Here is a 20,252-nt window from a genome sequence, read left to right as displayed (position 1 = left end):
TAGTTATACCAATGTTAAGGAAGTCAACATTTGACCAAACCAAGGCGACCACAGGGCAAAGTTCACTCGATTGGTTATAATCACGGAAAATAGTGATGTAATTATTGATTGTTTGAGAAATAATGAATGAGAAATTAGAAAAAATTCAGGGGTGTACCTAACTATTCCCAGATGCAGTAATCTGAAAGCATTGAGAGCTCTGTAACGCCGTCTGGTGGATATACATTACGTTAGCGATCTTCGACCGCTTTCGGCAGCGAAATGGCTTATGTGTGCGGGGAATTTACCCGGGCTAAATGAATAAGCCATGCAGATGGAACTTCATAAAGGCGACGATGTTTACTCCACAGCCCAATAGTGTGTTGCAGTGGAAAGTTGATGAAAACGACAATCTTTACTGCACAGCGCCAGAGTGTGTGCACAGTGTGTGTATATGTTTACACCTATTTTATTTGGCAAGTTAGTCTACACTGTCTATACCTTCATATACATTGCCATTGAAAATTGTATATATCATCTTCACGAACAGACAAATTTTGTTTTGTATGTAAATACTGATTTGTGATGTGTTTGTTCGTTAGAATGTATTTTATGTGCACTTTGTTTTGTTCTTATTCATGTGCAATTCCAATTTCGGTCATTTGTTGCCGCTCATGTGAATGTCTAATGTCTAATAAAACTTTTTCTAAACACACGAGGCGTGACCGACTGGTCAATGTCATTGCATACGCTGACGATCTTGGTTTTCTTTCCAGAGATAAACCTAGGACGGACGATCATGCATCCGCAAAAGAACTGTTTTAACATCACCTTTCATGCTCATATGAATCGCACCAAACGTTCTGATCACTGGTTTCGCTAATCTTTCTAAACACAAAGGAGTGGAACGCCCATAATGCGCCTCCAAACAGCTGTGACTTCCGCTGCATGCATTTAAAGCAAGTGGGCATTACTGGAATGAGTAGGTTCCGGTTGTTCAGCGTTATGATCATAGGTTTGTGCCAGTAGAAGTTAAGCCTTTGATCGCGGCGAGGCCTGCAATACGATTTTTTGTGATAAAAGCTTTTTATTTGCTCCAGGGCGTCCCTTGCGCGAGAAATTACATCCGGCGCTTTCACCTGATATTTGCAAAGATTACTCGAAGATCAAATCTTCAGCAGACTCGACTTGATAACGTATTCAATCCTAATTGTGCAGGGGAAGGGGATAACGAATTAAAAAATTATTGCACCTGGTTGTAAGGCAGTTATTTGTCCGTTTCTCTTTTTTTTGCGATTGCTCCCATTCCCTTCATTAGAGCCTCCTGGCAAGTTTTTTTCACTCTGCTTCTCACATTAATGTCTTCTTGAGGTTTAACTGGCAGCCTTTCGTTACTTGCATTTATACAGGACGTAAATTAATGCTTTGATGCGGCTTGTTCTAGTATGGTTTTTTATTGAATACTGATATTCTGTTTCCCGGCGTAGTTTATATCGAAAATTCATATTGACGCTCTTTAGATCTCCATGGTATTGTTCTTTATTTTCTTTTTTTTACTTAAGAGTAGAACGTTCTGAAGCGAGTGCGCAAAATTATGGTGATGATCACCTCAGACAATATGGCACATGTCCACGGTGGTTGATTGGCCAGGGTGCATTGTAGGTTGTAATGCCGGTTTCTCTGTGCACGTAAACGTTTTCTTTTAATTGCACACCATAACTCTCCCTGCCGATCATTACTCCATAGGACTGACTGATTGAAAAAACTTTATTTTCCAACAGATCACGATTGGGAAAAACATTTTTGTACCTTGTGTCAACTGTCATCTGTGTGATGCGCTTGAAATCATTTAACATTGTATAACTAATCACACACTACCACCTTTTCTTCTTCGCTCATTTCTCGAGCAGCAACCGGCTTTAATGGCTTTTCCTGTGACTTCATAGCCATCGCTTCGTCCTCTGGTTTTCAAGAACGTGAAACTGATCATCTGAAATGTTAAATAACCATTGCGGTTTTTTTATTGTTTCAAGTATATTCCCAGCCCTCATTTAACACCCCCTGAAATGGAGACATTTAGGGATAAAAACTGAACTGAAATGAAAAATTGAATTCTGTATTTGAACGTACTGCAAATGATAGTAATAAAATCTTTGGTGTAATTTCGTACACTCTGTAAGATCTTGTTGCAACTCAACGTGATTACGAACCCTATGACATGATCCTTTGTATAGGACTCCATAGCTTGTTGAAGACGCGCATGTTGGTCGCAACGCTGTATTTGTTGTGAAACCAAGAACTTCATTTAGGCTAATAAGGTTCCAACTAAAATACATTTATGAGGAGAACGAATTTCAACCATGCTGGCTTCCGTTGTCGAAATAGTGCTTGTTTATGTTGCCGTCTTTTAGTTTTATCTTCTGTGAAAGTGGCGCAACTTAACACCGGCTGAGCGGTTCCTAATTTGCCTTTAATATAGTATTTTTGTAGCTCGCAACCACAACTAGTAAATGTCAAATATGAAGAAGTGAGGTGGGAAGCTGATTTGGTTTGTTTTGGCGCGGTTTTGAATCCCACTGGAGGCATTTTTGTTTCACCTTATACACATTTTGTGCGAACGATCTCTATCCAAAAATCCCGGCGAAGGCCCCCAATAGCCAAGAAAGCCTTTTAGATTAATAAAAAGAACTGCATTAAGCTGGTGGGATAAGAACCCATCACCTTCAAATTTTCCTTACTGACGTAGCAACAGCTGCCGCTTTTCAAACCTTCACTTTTTGTATATATTTATACTGTGCTTACGCCAACCTGGGGAGCACTCGCGTTTTCGCGAAATGCTCACATATATATAGCAATTATGCAATTTCCAGCTCTGTCTTCAACTGTTAATTTTGGCGTCTTAAAGTGATTCTCATCAGCGGCCGTGTAACGAGAGACAAGGGACTACTTTATGAATTATTAAATATGCGCGTTTGGCTGGCAGCAATCTTTGTCTGTAATCCATTTCACAAGCTGCTGGCAGCATTGCTTCATAATCAAAGAGTTTATGTAGCCGCTCCCGAATATTCAAACCTGCCAGCTTTCGCATAACAACCTTAGGCGCTTTCCAAAATCCATTGACATGGCGTCCACTATAAATTTAACAGTCTCCGTCGAAATGAAAGAACCAGAAATTAACCTAGCAGTTGCAGACACCTAAACATCACTCAGAAATTATGCCAATTGCAAATTTTTTTTTCCCGGCTGCAAAAATCTCCAAATCACAATCCCCCTCCCCCAGTGACGCTACCTCATCATCCTTCTGTGGGTTCCTGCTCAAAGCGGTCACCAGGAAACATAGCTGCTCACCCCCTAACCCACGCACTTTTCAAATGGGCTGAGAACGTCTTGCTTTTATCTGCGGTGCGACGAATCGACTCCTCCGTGATCGCGACCTCACCTCTTTTATCGAAATAATCCGCGCCTAATCTGCGTCCACCACATACTCTTTCCCAAAAGGGCCTGAGTTTATGGCCGAACACTCAATTGGCCGCAGTTACAACCCATTTCCTTCTCTGCATTGTAACTCATGGTTAAACCTCTCCTCACTGCAACACTTGTCCTAGACCCAGATCTGGTTTCACTCCATCCTTTTTTTTTAATTGTCCCCCAAAATCCCAAGCCATTAAGCTAAGAATCACTTGCGTGGTGAAAGGAGGCTTCTCTTTACATATCGCGGCCTATGTTGGACAGTCGGCTGAGCCCGAGCGGTCGCCATAGCAGAAACGCCCCCAGACACCTACAGCGACCTGAGAGCTCATTGTGGCCCGCTTCCTTGTTCCCCCTCAACTCTCACTTGATTCTCTCATGCAACAGTAAAGATCTTATCTACACACCTACTACAGGTAAGGCGATTTCGGCAAACAAGAATGATTTGGACTTTACCATCGGGCGCCGCCCTTCTTTGCCGCCATCGGTAGCTCAGGAGCACAGTCTGGGGTGCCCGCCATACTGATTCTCCCACGTCGCAATTAGTTTCGTTACTGTTCTGAGCACCCGGCGAAACGGACTCTGAGTGCCTCCGGCGCAGCGCAAACACTTGGATGCCGCGCAGATGGAGGCCTCATGCGAATTAACAAAATGCCCAGTCTCAGGCCATGAAACGCACTCAGACGGCGTAGAAACAAATATTCTGGGCGTGCATATATACAATGATCGTTCCTCTCGCGAGTCTGAGTTAGGCCGCTGCAACTGACACGCGAACTTCACCTTGGGTTCTCTATAGGGATCTGGAACGGTTACTCGTGCCTGCCGAATGCACCGAACAAATTTTAATAAGTAAGGAGTGAAAGCCTCTCGCTTTTTGTCTACTTACGGCAGAATGTCGGAAACCGTTAGTGTACAAGAAGTTTGTGTCAATATGCATTGAACGATTGTCGCCGGAAGTCATTTGCATGTGTGTGTGTGTGTGTGTGTGTGTGTGTGCGTGCGTGCGTGCGTGCGTGCGCGTGCGTGCGTGCGTGCGTGCGCGTGCGTGTGTGTGTGTGTGTGTGTGTGTGTGTGTGTGTGTGTGTGTGTGTGTGTGTGTGTGTGTGTGTGTGTGTGTGTGTGTGTGTGTGTGTGTGTGTGTGTGTGTGTGTGTGTGTGTGTGTGTGTGTGTGTGTGTGTGTGTGTGTGTGTGTGTGTGTGTGTGTGTGTGTGTGTGTGTGTGTGTGTGTGTGTGTGTGTGTGTGTGTGTGTGTGTGTGTGTGTGTGTGTGTGCTGAACAAAGGGACTATGGAGGAAGGATATATCCTTCGCATTGAATGTTCGGACGCATAGGCTCGATCAAAGGGCTATAAATGCTAGGCACATTCAATCAGTTCCTCGATGGGTATTAACTGAAGGCGGAGTCCTCTTAAGAACACAGCCTACCTTAGTCGAACATTGATTTCCTCGAAAATGCGATCCCATTTTCTACGAACAAGCCTTCCCCTTCATGGATCACTGCCTTGTCGTGGCGGAGGGGCTTGCGAAACTCAATGAAGTCGTGAGCTCTGCTGTGTAGGGCCACCCAAGATAGACAGGTCACGGCAGAGAGTTCTGACAAAATGTGATTCACTGGAGAAGGTAATGGCAACCCACTCCAGTATTTCCTGCCAAGAAAACCCTATGGCCAGTCACAATACCATTATCGATATGGCGCCGGAAGATGAGCCCCCCAGGTTGGAAGGCGTCCCACATGTTACTGTGGATGAACAAAGGGCGATTCCTAGTAGCTCCAGGACGAATGAAGCGGCAGGGCTAAAGCCAAAAGGACGCTCAGTTGTGGATGTGTCGGGAAGCGACCGGAAAGTCCGATGTTGCAAGGAGATATATCACATAGCAACATGGAATGTAAGATCTATGACGCAAGGTAAACTGGATATCGTCAAGCGAGAAATGGACAGATTGAACATTGATATCTTGGGTATCAGCGAGCTCAAGTGGACCGGAATGGGAGAATTTAACTCCGGCGACCATTATGTCTTTTATTGTGGGCACGAATCCAAGAGAAGGAATGGGGTCGCTCTCATAGTAAACAGAAGAATGGGCGAAGCAGTGCTAGGGTAAAACCCCAAAAACGACCGAATGATTTCACTTCGGATCCAAGGTCACCCTTTCAACATAACAGTTATCCAAGTCTATGCACCGACCACTGCTGCTGAAGAAGCTAACGTTGAGAGATTTTATGCGGACCTACAATGCCTTTTAGACCGCACCCCATCATCAGACGTCGTTTTTCTCATAGGAGACTGGAATGCTAAGGTCGGGAGTGAAGAAATATCCGGAATTACAGGCAAGTTCGGTCTTGGTGAGCCAAATGAAGCTGGGTAGAGGCTAGTAGAGTTCTGTCAAGAAAACAACCTGACCATAGCGAATACTCATTTTCAACAGCACAAGAGGCGCCTGTACACATGGATTTCACCGGACGGTCTGTACAGGAATCAGATCGATTATATTAGTTGCCGGCAGAGATGGAGAAGCGCTATACAAGCAGTAAAAACAAGGCCTGGGGCCGATTGTGGCACCGATCATCAGCTTCTTGTTGCCAAAATTAAGATTCGATTGAGGAAAACGCAGAAAACTAGAAGGCCTTCCAGGTATGATCTGGATCAGATTCCATTAGAATATGCTGTGGAAGTGAGGAATCGATTTCAAGAATTAGATCTAATGACAAAGAGCCCGAAGAGATGTGGACTGATGTTCGTGATATAATACAAGAAGTTGCTACTAAGGTAGCTCCAAAGCAAAAGAAATGCAAAAAAGCAAACTGGTTATCTGAAGAGGCTTTGTAAATAGCTGAGGAAAGGAGGATGGCAAAAGGTATGGGGGAAAGAGAAAGATACAAGGTTCTCAATGCGGATTTTCAGAAAATAGCAAGGAGAGATAAGAATGCCTTCCTGAACATACAGTGTCAAGCAGTTGAGGACAACTGCCAATTAAGGAACACAAGAACTCTGTATAAGACAATCAAAGATATCAAAGGAAGCTTCTGTGCTAAGCTGGGCGTGATAAAGGACAAACGAGGCAAGGACCTCACTGAAGCCTCAGAGATAAAGAAGAGGTGGCAGGAATACACAGAAGAACTGTACAAGAAGGACCCGGATGTGCAAACCCAACATAGGACGGTTGTGATTACTGATCTCGAGCCGGGCATCCTGAAAAGTGAAGTTGAATGGGCCTTAGCCAGCCTTGCTAAGAACAAAGCTAGCGGAATTGATGGTATACCAGCTGAGTTGCTTCAAAACCTCATCCACGACGCTGTTAACACACTGCATACATTATGTCGAAAGATTTGGACAACCCTGCAGTGGCCACAGGATTGGAGGAGGTCAGTTTACATCCCCATTCCAAAGAAAGGCAGTGCCAAAGATTGTTCCAACTACCGCACGATCGCGCTTATTTCGCATGCTAGCAAGGTGATGTTAAAAATCCTGCAAGGTAGGCTGCAGCAGTATGTGGATCGGGAGCTTCCGGACGTGCAGGCTGGGTTTCACAAGGGCAGAGGAACAAGAGACCAAATTGCCAACCTTCGCTGGATCATGGAAAAAGCAAGATAGTTCCAGAAGCCCATTTACTTCTGCTTTATTGATTATGCGAAAGCGTTTGACTGCGTAGATCACAGCAGATTGTGGCAAGCTCTCCAAGAGATGGGAGCTCCAATTCACCTCATCTGTCTCCTCAGGAACCTTTATGAAGGGCAAGAGGCCACAGTCAGAACTGGGCATGGTCTTACTGATTGGTTTCCGATTGAGAAAGGGGTGAGACAAGGCTGCATACTGTCTCCCTGCCTATTTAACCTATATGCAGAGTGCATCATGAGGAAGGCCGGCCTGGATGAGTCTTCAGCTGGAGTGAAGATTGCTGGAAAACGTATCAACAACCTTAGATATGCGGATGATACCACTTTAATGGCAGAAAGTGAAGTGGAACTCAAGAGACTTCTGATGCGCGTACAAGAAGAGAGTGAGAAGTTTGGGCTTAAACTGAACATTAAAAAGACGAAGATCATGGCGTCTTGCCCTATCAGGTCCTGGAGCATCAATGGACAAGAAGTGGAAGCTGTGACAGATTTTCTGTTCTTGGGCGCCAAGATTACCTCGGAAGGAGACTGCAGCCATGAAATTAGGAGACGCCTGCTTCTGGGAAAGAGAGCAATGGTTAGCCTTGACCGCCTAGTAAAGAGCAGAGACATTAGTCTGCCAACCAAGATCCGTATAACCCGTGCTATGGTATTCCCAGTTGTGATGTATGGACGCGAGACTTGGACTGTGAAAAAGGCTGACCGCCGAAGAATTGACGCGTTTGAATTGTGGTGCTGGCGAAGACTCTTAAGAGTTCCTTGGACTGCCAGAAGATGAAATCAGTCGATATTGTCGACCATAAACCCTGACTGCTCATTGGAGGGTCAAATTCTAAAGTTAAAGCTCAGCTACTTTGGTCATCTGATGAGAAGGGAGGAGTCGCTGGAGAAAGATTTGATGTTGGGAAAGGTTGAGGGTCGCCGGAGAAGGGGTAGGCAGCGAACGCGATGGTTAGATGGCATTCTCGAGGCATTGCAGATGAAGCTATGTGATGTTAAGAAGATAGTGAGAGACCGGAAAGCGTGGCGTGACATGGTCCATAGGGTTACGAAGAGGCGGACACGACTGAACGCCTGAACTGAACTTTATATAGATTACCAAACAAAATTCAAGCATCGTTTGTTGCCTTTTAAGACGGGAACACCAAACGAATAATGGCGTTGGTGCGTCTGAACTCCTCCGGAACTATCTATGCAATTTTGGCAGACAAGACAGCGATTTATTGTCGACTCTGGGAGCCCCTCTGCGAAGTATCTCCATCCATCGCTTATGCTTACCGCAGAGCTACCTTACCGAGGCGAAGGCAGCTAATTGCTCTGAGGTCTGTTCAGAGATCAACCGGCAAGGTAACATAATTCGAGCGCTAGCCCCAGTTGTGACAAATTACCACCAAGCGTTTTGATATTTTAACGGCTTCTTTCTGTTCGTTTCACTCTAGGTTCAAAGCGTGTTCATAGAAAGTCAGTTATGCTTTCATTGCGCGAACTCAAATAGCTTAGGCCCTTATCTATTCGAGCTGTCGTTATAAGACTTGCATTAGTAAGCTTTAGTAAAGCTTTAGTAAAGAACCCCAGGTGATCGAAATTCCTGGAGTCCTCCACTACCGCGTCTCTCACAGCCTAAATCGCTTTGGGACGTTAAACCTCTCAAACCAAACCAAACCAAAAATAAATCAGTAAAAAAATCTAATTGAGTCCCCTGAAATGTTCGCCAAAACAAGACAATTGTTTCCACATATTGTGAACTCTGGAAAGAATAGCGCCGACCGCTCGACTAATCCAAATAGATAAGGTGTGATCGTCTATACAGGCGTCTACCGTCGCCAAAGATTGAAGTAAAGCGTCAGAAAGCGCGCCTGCCTCTCTTTCTTGCTTGAGTGCCTCTTGCAGCTGAGCTCTGCAGAAACAAATAACAAAATGATACGAGGCAGGATAAAAAGCCGAAGTGACGCGAAAAGTCAGCAATTTTAGTCAGCTTATGCCTTCAGGCCCGAAAAGGAGCCTTTTTATGCAGTTTCCGCTTGAGTGACTTCCCACATCAGTTGGCGCAGAATGCCTAATGGACATTGCGAAAACTTTGCAGCAGTGATGGATCGAAGCCCTTTTCCTTCCTTCAATCATCTATGGAGGCAATTCACGGGAGCTGCCGCAGGGAATGCGGAAAAATCAGTCATGCAAAGAAAATTCATTTTCTATCACACTTCGCTTTTGCATTTATCGCCTAAGCAGAACTTATTCCGGCATACTACAATTATAAGAAACGCCTCAACAACTTTTCAGCAGCACTTCTGAAGGCGTCATTTTTGTAACCTCCTAAACCATTACTAGGATTTTGTGCTAGTCATCCGTTAAAAAGTCATCATAGTTATTTATTAGAAGGCACTCTATCGCTGCAGCAGTAATCATGAATAATATTTCTGGCTTTGGATACTTGCAGAACCATAAGCAGCAAAACAAAGGTGCTCATCAGTATTAGTAATAATAACTGTAACGATATAAAATACGAGCAGTATAGCGGGAAAGAAACTTTTACAAAGCATTCATTAGCGCGCATGTGCCAAAACGTTTAGAAGGAAGATTTTTTTTGTAAAACCGTTATTCCTTTCAGAGCTCAGAATCTTCATTTATTCATGAATACATTTTTACAACGCCAACTTCTAAGCATAGTGCAAAGTAAAATGCTAGGTAAATGCATTTCTTTTGCGTCTGCAAAATTCATAGTTTGGAAGAACTCAACTGTTATCGATTCCACGTAGAAGTTTTACTGGCACAATGCGCGACCTTTGTTTGCTCTTCTTGTGGAACCACTTTGCTGTCGGACCGGGAGAAACTGTTCGCTGCTTCGAAATGAGTGCTTAGTGTGATTCACATTTATCTTCACATTTATTAATTGTTATCTATCATTTATCGGAGGTCCCGATGCAGTCACTGACTCTGGGACCTCCTGTATGTATAAGCTGGAATGTACTAAACGGATATAATAAAAATGAATTGAATTGAATTGAATTGAAAACGGGCTCGGTGGTGGATGGTGTAGTATTACACGGTATAGTTCGAAACCGTGCATGAGGTAATACTGGGCATAGACTCGTATTAGGACGATGTGACGTATGGCATGCTGTATATTGTTACGTGAACAGTCAATTTATTTACAGTATATCTACAGCACAGCCACAACTGGCATAGCCGCAATCGGCACCACAGATACAGTCTCACTTCATAATCGTCACCTCATCCTTCCGCGAGCCCCCCCCCCCCCCCCCCCCCCCCCCGTAAATTAAAAGACTGCATGTCATCTTCTCGTAACAAGACCCCGGCGGTGTGAGTGCCATCCCAGCGTTAAATTTGCAAAGGTGTGGTTCATATGGGCTTAAGGCGGGAAACAAGTACCGTCTTTACCAAAAGTAACAAGGCTGCGTGTTTTGCTTCTCCGTCGGGTAGCATAGAAGTCGAACCCCTTCTTAAGCTGTAAATCTGTACAAAGTAAAGGCGAGCTAGTATCCTCACGTCTCAACAGATTGTGATCCTCTGGGAATGCATATTGGTTTTAGAATACAAGTGAGAAGCAAAACATGCACCCTGGTTACTTTTGGCAAGGATGGTACAACATCCGTAGCGGGGCGAGAAGGGGAGGTCGCGCACTCAAAAGGGACAAGTTCATACGTCACATCGGTGGCTTGGCGCACCACATGATAAGGGTCATTGTAGGGGGACAGAAGTTTCTCTGAGAGGTCAGCGCGGCTCGCAGAGGACTAAAGAACCAGGGATCCGGGATCATTGAATAGGTGGCTAGGGCGCTTATTGTAGGCAGACCTCTGGGAATCCTGAGAGGCGAGGAGCCGTCAACGGGCTACATGGCGCGCTTCAGTGGCTTGAGCAGTGGCGTGACGTGTCAGGTGGTTATGGGCGGCCAGCAGACGTTACCAGGGTGTCTTGCCACTGCAATTCATTTGTGACCTGACCATCGCGAAGTGAAGGAGTCTATGACATGTCTAGAGATCAAAAACAAAAGTGTCTCTGAAAGATGCCCGCTGACGGCAAAGTGGGTAAACTTGGGAAGGAGAAAAATCCGTAATGATCATCTTGGCTTAGTCTTGAACACTGCAAACTTCAGAAAGAGAGCAGTCAGAAGAGGACGGTAAACAGGTGGTCACAACAGGGAGATTGCATTCATTTATAGGACAGAGATGTGCACGCGAAATGCCTTGAGGGAGGGGCTGAACGTGTGATGTAAAGCTAGAACAGTGAGGCATGTTTGGTTTGCGGTTATAGTGACGACGGTATGAGGAAGGCCATTACTTAGTGTAAGGGGGCATGAAGGGTTTGAGTAACGATATAGTGGCCATCGGGAATAGGGGGTACAGAAAATACCGTGATGTAAGCTGCGGCTTCAGGTGGCAGTCGGACAAAATCGACACTACAAAGGCAGTGCATAACAGGAGAGGATGAGAGGAAGTAACAATATTAAGCTCCAGGAATATATAGTGAGCTATACCGCTGTTCGGTACAATACTGAGTGCTTGATACGATTTGAATTGGTATTTTTAGAGCTCTACGTCATGGCATGGTATCTCATAGTACAGTACAGTATGGTATATAGGCTGCGTTGTGACATTGTAGGAATTTAACGTCCCAAATATTCGCATATGGCATAAGTGAAGATGCAGTTTACCAGGATGTAATTTGCAGGGTTAATCGGCGGATTAACTGAGCTCGCCCTGACAACTTATTATGCAGGAATGTTCTCTCATCTCAACCAACGTTAAGCAGAGGAGCAGAATTGCCAACTCAGAATTATTTTAGAAGCAAAGCAACCAAACTAAATTGACGGTTTAAGGCCCTGCAAGCTCTCGTTTATTGACAACACATGCGTTTTTTGCAATGTAATAATAATAATTCATAGGTAAAATAAAATCTCATATGAGGATGACTGGAATATGGTTAGAGGAGAGGAACTGTGTGTTGAAATAGATAACTTAGGTGAACTGTTTACAATGTGTTTTTCCATCCTTAAGCAACGAATGTAAGGAACATGAATTCCTAGCGTCTTACCACATATTCTAGGTGTGGGTATTGTTAACTGAACTCAACCTAATTAAAAAGAAAGCGCCTAAGATTTGGAAACCTGTTCTTAGGTTCAAAACGGCTACCTCATTCGTATTGCCCTGTTTCCTGTTATGTCAAGTAAGGAGGACGTACGCTCTGTAACAAGCGCTCAACTCTACTGCGGTGAGGTAGAGAGGAGCATGGCAGGGTAAGTGTGAGAGAAGGATCGATCACCACACATTCACATCTACCAATAAAAGGCCCAACAAAGCAGTAAAAAAGGCAACGCATTGGGAGACACGGAACCAGCGGCACGTTTCAACTACATCGGCTCTCTCTTAGAGGCACGACTGCTCTTTAGATTCAACCGAGCAACCTTTAAACCATATCCCTCTCTCTCTCCTGGTGTCTTCATTTCCCATGTCTTCGAATTTTTCTCCCTTTACGTTGTTGTGCTTGACAGTTTAGGTGCGCTCAAGTACTTATTTCACGGCAGCGCAGAGCCATCTCCGAGGTAGTCGCGAGGGGAATCTCAACAGACTTCGCCGCGTCGATCGATGGCTTTTCCGCGCACTTGAAGGCGAGGTGTCGCTGCCAGTGCTGCCGCATCAAATATACTCACAGCCTGCGCGTTTCCACGGAAGGGACGTTGACTGAAAGAAGAAGAAATGACCCCGTAAGGGACAAAAGCATGTCGGGGAAGCTACCGTAAAGATCGGGGCCATTTCTTAGGCTCGTCCTAAAGTAAGATAAAAGAGCTGCACCCAAAGCCCCGTGAGCACTCATAGCATTCGTGTAGTAGACGTGTTTCTGCCGGAAAGCGGTGATGAAAGTTCTTTTCCTCTATTTTCTGCGCTGTATTTCCTTTGAAATCCAAGTTCGAAATCGTGTCATTCCAGTATAAATTGTTTTTCCTTTATCGAAATTGGAACGTTCTCTATTATTGTTTCCATGTATAGCCGGTAACTATGGTATCATAATTTCATTCTCGTCTGCGCTTAGATTTCCGCAATTTCTTGCTTTATCACTGTGGGTTAGATGATAGACATTGTAAAGCAAACTTACGGTGGTTCAAACAATTAACTGTACAATTTTTGTACTCCTGTTAGGACTGGTTGAGACGAACCACTGCCGTTTTCCGCCGAAGTGTGGCCCCTTGGAATATGCTACCAAAAAGGCACAAATAAAAATTAAAATAAAAGAATTTGTTGCATATGCCTCCATATGAAAGGAATGAAAACTTCTGTTCACATATACAATACCAATCAGCAGAAAAAAGGGTCTTTCGGCAATCCTGCTTTCTTTATTAATATGTTTTGCATGGAAATTCTATATCAGCTGGAATATCGCTCCGCCGGATATTAACAGCGGAAAATGAACATTCCGAATAGAATTGTCCGCTGAACCGCACTTGACAATGTTCCCCTGTTGCTGGCCGGCTATTCGCTTCTCATATCTTGGACTTTAAAACATTGGCAGTGGCTTAGCTCTGCTATGCCTTGATATACGTAGCGTAAAGCGTTAAGCGCCCGCGGCAGTGCGCTCTGGGAAGATTCTTGCTTCCGGGACTCTCTCGCGGCCGCTCTAGGAAAGCGGCTTGTAATGACGGTTCATCACGCGCCCCTTGTGGAGCACTACCAACATTTCATTGAACGCATTACAATTCACCGGCATTCTATAATTCGTGTACAGAAAAGGGAAAGGCGCAGTATCAGTCAGTCGCGGAATCCCGCTATCATTCTCACTGTAGACAAGGGGAATTATGAAGAGCGTTTCATGATCCGGGGCGTGACGCTGGTATGGCATCTCTGTCACAGTGAGAGCCTGCAATTCTGGAACGAATTTATTTTCGAGAGAGTATGGAGCGGGTTATTACTATGCAAAAAGTGACTGCAGAACCTTCCGAATGGCTCTCAATGGTAGAACCTTTGTTGTCGCTGCGGGAGTTTTAAAGCCACCAGGCCAGTCTAACACTGGCTGATCATGACATTCATTTATTTACTTTACCTTGTATGTCTTTTTTCACGTTTTTATGGGATTGGCTTTTTGTGTTATGTGGTGTGCCAAAGCCAGGCAATAAACAAAACAAAAATCCGGTGCGTGGCGCTGTGTTAAAGCGCTGGGCTGAGAATACAAGAGCTGGAGGTTCCATTCCTCGGTTGAACACAAGGTTTATTATTTTTTTTAAGTATCGATCCAATGGTGATTAGGCATAAGACTTCTGGCTGGTCGCTCCGAATGTTGTGGCTCGCACGCATGCGCGTAACGGGCTGCACAGACTCACGAAAAACTCGTGTCTGACCCGCGTAGTGCAGCTTTACGCTATAAAATGTGCAACGTGAAGGTTTACCGCAGTATCGACTCATTGTAAAGTAGGCCTCTTGTAGCAAGAAGGCGCTTCAGGCTCTCAGGCAGCCGTCTTTTAACTTCGTCGAAGAGGTTCCGTTAATATAGTCCGGGCACTTTCTCGACACCATTTCGGCTCGCGGGCTAAAAGCGGATCGATTATCCTTCTACACGGGATGCCTTCGAGGCTTTTGCATCTAGACGCTCCTTAAACCGCATACGAAGAAGCTCTCAGTTGCGAGCGTCCATGCACCGGTTCGTTCGTATGCCTGGGAACAAAGGGTGCATTAGTTGCCCATTAGGGACCAAGGCGACCTGAAAGGTAATTCAACCATAGGTTATTACTCTTATCAGTTATATAATTAGGTGCGTGCAGTCTAGTCAGTTAGTACAACTCATTTCCAATAATAGAAGGTGCTCACGTGCACCAGATGGGTCCAAGCAGTGCACTCAAAATTCTCACTTTTTTATTGCTTTTTGTAGCCCACTGTAGTTTATGCGACCTAAACATTTTGAGCGCATCTTTTGATCCTTAAGCAACCCCGCTGTGCCACTCCGTGTTGCGCGCTGGGCAAGTTTCTTTCTTTTTTTACCAGGCAGCACAAATCTGGGGCCCAGTTTTTGTCTCTTTGTTTTCAACGTCGATGACTATGAAGGACCGGACTTTGCCAACAGAGTACCAACACTCGGCACAAAATTTGTGCTGCCTTTGACCTTATGTATCTTTTTATATGCCAGGCATAACATTTTTCACCTGAGCCAACTATTGACATCCCTTTATAAATAAAAACGGCAGTCGGGAGAAAGACTGGTCACGGCGTATATCATTTATAAAATCTTCCTAAATTTCCATGAAAAAGCGCCCCAATACAAAAATCTTGTGACATTTGGAATATTATATTTCATTACAAGCTATTTGGCATCACCCGACCAATCAGGGATGTTTGCCGACAACTTAACTAACGCGGCTGCACGTTTAGGTTTATCGCATTGTCGACCGGTAATAATTGACTTTTGCCTGCTTCATTACCCTTACCAAAAGAGACAGGTCCTACTACTGCCCCTATGGTCTGCAACAAAGCAGCTTCAATAAGTAAATCTTTGACACATGGTAGGCAACTTTAATAACTAAATGTTTGACACTTGAGTTTCAACAAATCCTAAATTTGCGTACAGCAACACGCGCGTTCGACAGGGTGGCTGCAGGCTTTTGTGACCCAGCAGGCCACCCAAACTCTAGCTGAGTCGAACGACGAACTCCGGCCCCTTGAAATGATTCAGTTCGGCGCCGCAAGTCAGTAACACACAGGAAGGAAGCGTCGGCGAACTTCATGTTGAGAACTTCCAGTGAAATCACAGACAGCCTGGCGCTGGTCCTCTGGCGGCGGATTTGTGGCGGGTGATCAGCGCGTTCGCTGACTGGACCTCTCGCGTCATGGTAAAGCGCTGTCTCTGTATTGCGCAATTTGTGGGGTAACGATGTCCTGGGTTATATAAGCAGGGGCGCTGCCGCTTGGAGAGAGTTAGTCACAAGCGTCCGTCGAGGGCAGTGCCGCTTGCAAGATGAGACGCGACGTACTTTCTCTGGCCGTCGCTATGCGAGAACACTACTGTACGGCTAGTAGAAGTTTGCCCCTGTGCCGATATTGTTCGTTATAATGCCCCGTAAATAGTGCATAATGACGCCCTTTGATCATTTCGTAGACGCTAACTAGGATTCATCACTACCGCCAAAAGACCGAGAAGCTCTCGATCATGAATGGGTGAACAGAGCTACGGGAAAAACAAGACCCGGAGCAAGGGCGTGACCCCAAACAGGTGTGGCGAACGCAGCGTTGACCTGTCCGAAAAGTTTTTGAGGTAGACGGCTGGTTAGTGCACTCAAAATTTCCTACTGCTTTTCCTAAAACTGACCATCCGTTTCTATTATCCATGGTAATTCTTTATGTAATGACCTGCTCGGAATACATATAAGTCTGGCCATTTACAAGGAATTTTGGATGTGTGATAAGATTACGGCATTAGGAACGACAAAAAATTTGCGGTCTAATTCGTACTACGCCCAGCTTATTCCACTGCAGGAATACTTGCGTGGTGACCCATGTTATTTTGCCATAAACCAAGTACAGTTTTTGAGGAAACACTCTCAATCACGCGTGCGCTCTGTGCTGTCGAGCAAGGCGAGAACAACAAAATCCTATAACTGAAAATACATATAGTTCACGCTGGTTATATTGATGTGTCGCGGAAAGATAGAATCAATGCAAGATTAGCTTCTGGCATTGGCTTGAAGTAAGGTGTTAACGATTGTGACCACGAGTATTTCGCCCATGAACACTGGCAGCAACTGCGGTTTCTTAGCTTCGACGTTAAAGTGGCCACAGATGATGAGGGGAGCGCCCGATGCCAGCGTGATGCATGTGCTCACATAAAAACCGTGCTAATGAAATCTTTTAGGTCATTTGTGGCGCAGTTTGACGAAACATTTACTGACGCTATCGCCACGCCTTGTTTGCTGAAGTCGCACTTGATGGCGCAGTCTCCGCCCGTCTCCTCTTGTAAAAGCTTTGGCCTTTCGATAGTTGCAGTGTCTCGAGCCACATGGCATGTTTCCTGTGCGCCTGTCGTAATTGGCAACGACAGCATCTCTAACGTTGTGGCGTTTGAAGAAGTGAACACACATGGTCTGTCAAGTGCAACGCGGTTGTGATTGTTGCATGAATCGCTGTGCTTCTCGTTTGAAGCTTTGAGGTGGCACTATATGGCGCCCCATATCCAAAAGATGGTCACAAATGGCTGTTTACCGCACAGCTGCTACAATCCTTGGGGCCGGGGCACACATGTTTGTAACTTGCCCAGACTAACCATCTTGTGCATTTGGTTACAATACGAAGGAAACAAAAAAGACTGTTTGCAATGAGTACTACTTCACTTGATGATCTTATGAAGTAATGCGTCCTATAACAACACACGAGGATTTTCTAAACTATTCTGACCGTCACTAGGGCAACTATGGTGTTCCTGTAGCTTTCGCGGTCGGATCCATGACTGACAATGCGAGTTTAAAAAGCGGGCGTTTAATGCCTTCCTACATTAAAATTATACTCGATTTACATAACTGATCGAAGTCAAAGTAGGTTCGCTAGCACTGCTTAGGTATGTTATACCTTTTGTGCATTGTTTACACTTCGTCGAAGAGGAAGGAATTCCAGTTGAAGGCGAGCACCGAAGCATGCAAGTGAGCACACGCTGCTTCACGATGTGGCAAGCGAAAAAGGAGAACAGTTCTAGTGAACACTGCGCGTATACACGTCTGCAGTGCGTGCAGGCTGAGTGTTGATTGACGCAATGGTAGAGAGGCTGAAGCTGAGAGCACACGAGTGACATGCGACAGCTCACTCCTGAGTAACAAGCGCTTGTACAATGCTGCCCTGTGGCGGCCGCTACAGTAATACGCAGAACTCTTTCCCTGGCTGCAGATGTGCAGCTCCTCCACCTCATCTGTGGTTTTACCGCCTGGTCCGAGCGTCGCCACTTTCTCTTCCGCGTTTCACGTTCATGAAGAAAGAGAGAGACGCTTCTGGCAGACATTGGAGAAACCTGTGATTGCGGCTAGTACTACGCACTAAAAACGTGCCCTTTTGTAGATGTAAAAAAAGAACCAATGTAGATAAATACAAGACACAAAAACATAAGGTAGAATATTTCAGTTGTTACGAAGCTTCGGTTGATATGAAAAACAATATAATTTACTTCAAGTCCTGCGATGCGAAAAATGGCAGCGCTTGACATTAGTTGGAGCTTCTCATCCCTATGCAATGCATAAACCATTCTCTAATGCTGTACGAAGCTCATAGATGTGTTTGTGAAATGTGAATGACTTGAGAACTACGAAACTATCACTGCTATCGTCACTGTTTGCTATCGTCACTGTTTTCGTTATAGCCTATGAAAAAAGTTCCGACGAAAGAAATCCAGTGTACTTACGACAGAACGAAAAATATAACTCAGAGCTTTGAACATGCGCATAGGACAAAAAAGAGCTGAAAAATGACTTGAATATTGACGCAGAAAAAGAAACGCCATATGTCTGCTGAAAGTGAGTCATTACGGGCAAATTTCTCGCTTCTTGAAACCAAAAATAAAGATGCGTAAAACCGGCTTACCCTTTCCAAAAAGTGGTCGAGGATACAACATTCAGACATTTGCTATCAATACAGCTTGAATCGAATCTGTAACGTATCTCTTGGTAAACATCGGAGGCTCTGTTACAGACCCTGTTTAAGAGACACACATAGAGGTTTGCCACCATGTTCAAGCACGAAATTCTGATAAAAGTAACATTGTCCTCCAGTTCCCTTCCGGTTCAGTTCCGTTCGCGAGTGATGAGCGATAGCTTGCTAAGCAAAAAAGACTTGCTTCATTAACTAGGACGTCGGCTTTCACACCTCCGAACATGTAGTATGTAAAAGGACATCTCTGCACTGCACTTAATAAACTTTACCTATGGCTGTTAGAAGCATAAAGGAGTTGGATATAAGTTTGGGTAGCAACATCAGGATCTTCGCAAGGTAGGCTGGGGGCATGCCGACTGTGGTGGACCAAATCCCGATGGTGGACCAAATCGAGGCTTCCTTATACTGTGCGATGCCAGTACACGTTAAAGAACCTCAGTTGGCAGAAATTCCTGGAGCCCTTCACTACGGTGTCCCTCACGGTGGGACTTTAATACTACTAGAGGAGCAAAATCTTTTCACCAAGTTTAAATTCGCACGCAATGATATAGATCTGAGAGATGGAACTTGGGGTTGTAGGCAAGTATATGCGAAGATGAGGGATGGCATTGTTCTTCGAGCATTTTCTATTGCATTAGGTTAGCTTCACTACATTCACAATGATAATAAAATGCTCAGTAATGTTCCTGACTACTCAGAGAGCCTGCCATGATAGGAACCCAAGGTACCGTGCTGCCTGCTTCCCCAACAATTCAGGATACCCGCTGATCAAAGCGCATCAATGCCTTTGTTCTAAAAAGATAAATATAGAAAGATGTGCCACACAGACAAACAAAAGAAAAGCCCGCTTCAAGATAATATAGGGTCTCTCGAGTATATCTACGACATCGGCAGTCTGAGTCGGATGCCTTGTCACGTTCGTTTGTACCATCAAATGCTCGCAGACGCTGGGACATCAACACGCCCACACACAGAAGACTGATCGGGCAACCTTTTGTCCCCAGGCGGAAGTCGCCAGATTGCTATAGGATTCCGCTCTTCGATTTTCTGTTTGGATGCTAGGCTACCGGCCTTCGCCTCTTCCTGAGAGCACTTCTTGAGCTTATAATTTTTTTGGACAAGAAAGAAGATTCGCCCAGGGACCAGGACCCTTCAAGTGATCGGGTGGATCATTACGTTCCCCCACCACAGACGCCGCAAAGGCATCAGAAGTAAGGCTTCTAGCTTCAAGGAGAATTGTATTTCAGCTACTCTTACTCCGGTGATGGAGAACCTTGCCACTAAAAATTTGACAGTTGCCTTTGTCGAATCTCTATAAAGTATATGATAAAACATTTACTAAAACTTCATTCCTGATAATAATATTTTTCGTAGCAATTAGGCTTACAAATGACGATCCTTTCTAAATACACATGTGTTGATTAGATGCTGCTCAAAATCGCTCCCGAATGCACACTATGACACCCAATTAGTTGGCTAAGTTTTCGTTTTACGCGTGCACGTCTTACTTTTTTGTTTAAGGAACGATTACATTATGACGCGCTCCGAAGAAATCGAATAAA

Source organism: Amblyomma maculatum, chromosome 6 (assembly GCF_055883805.1).
Source record: "Amblyomma maculatum isolate TAMU_Amacu chromosome 6, ASM5588380v1, whole genome shotgun sequence".
In the NCBI taxonomy this organism is placed as follows: domain Eukaryota; kingdom Metazoa; phylum Arthropoda; class Arachnida; order Ixodida; family Ixodidae; genus Amblyomma; species Amblyomma maculatum.
The sequence above is the reverse complement of the archived record's forward strand: the minus strand, read 5'-3'. Positions refer to the sequence as shown.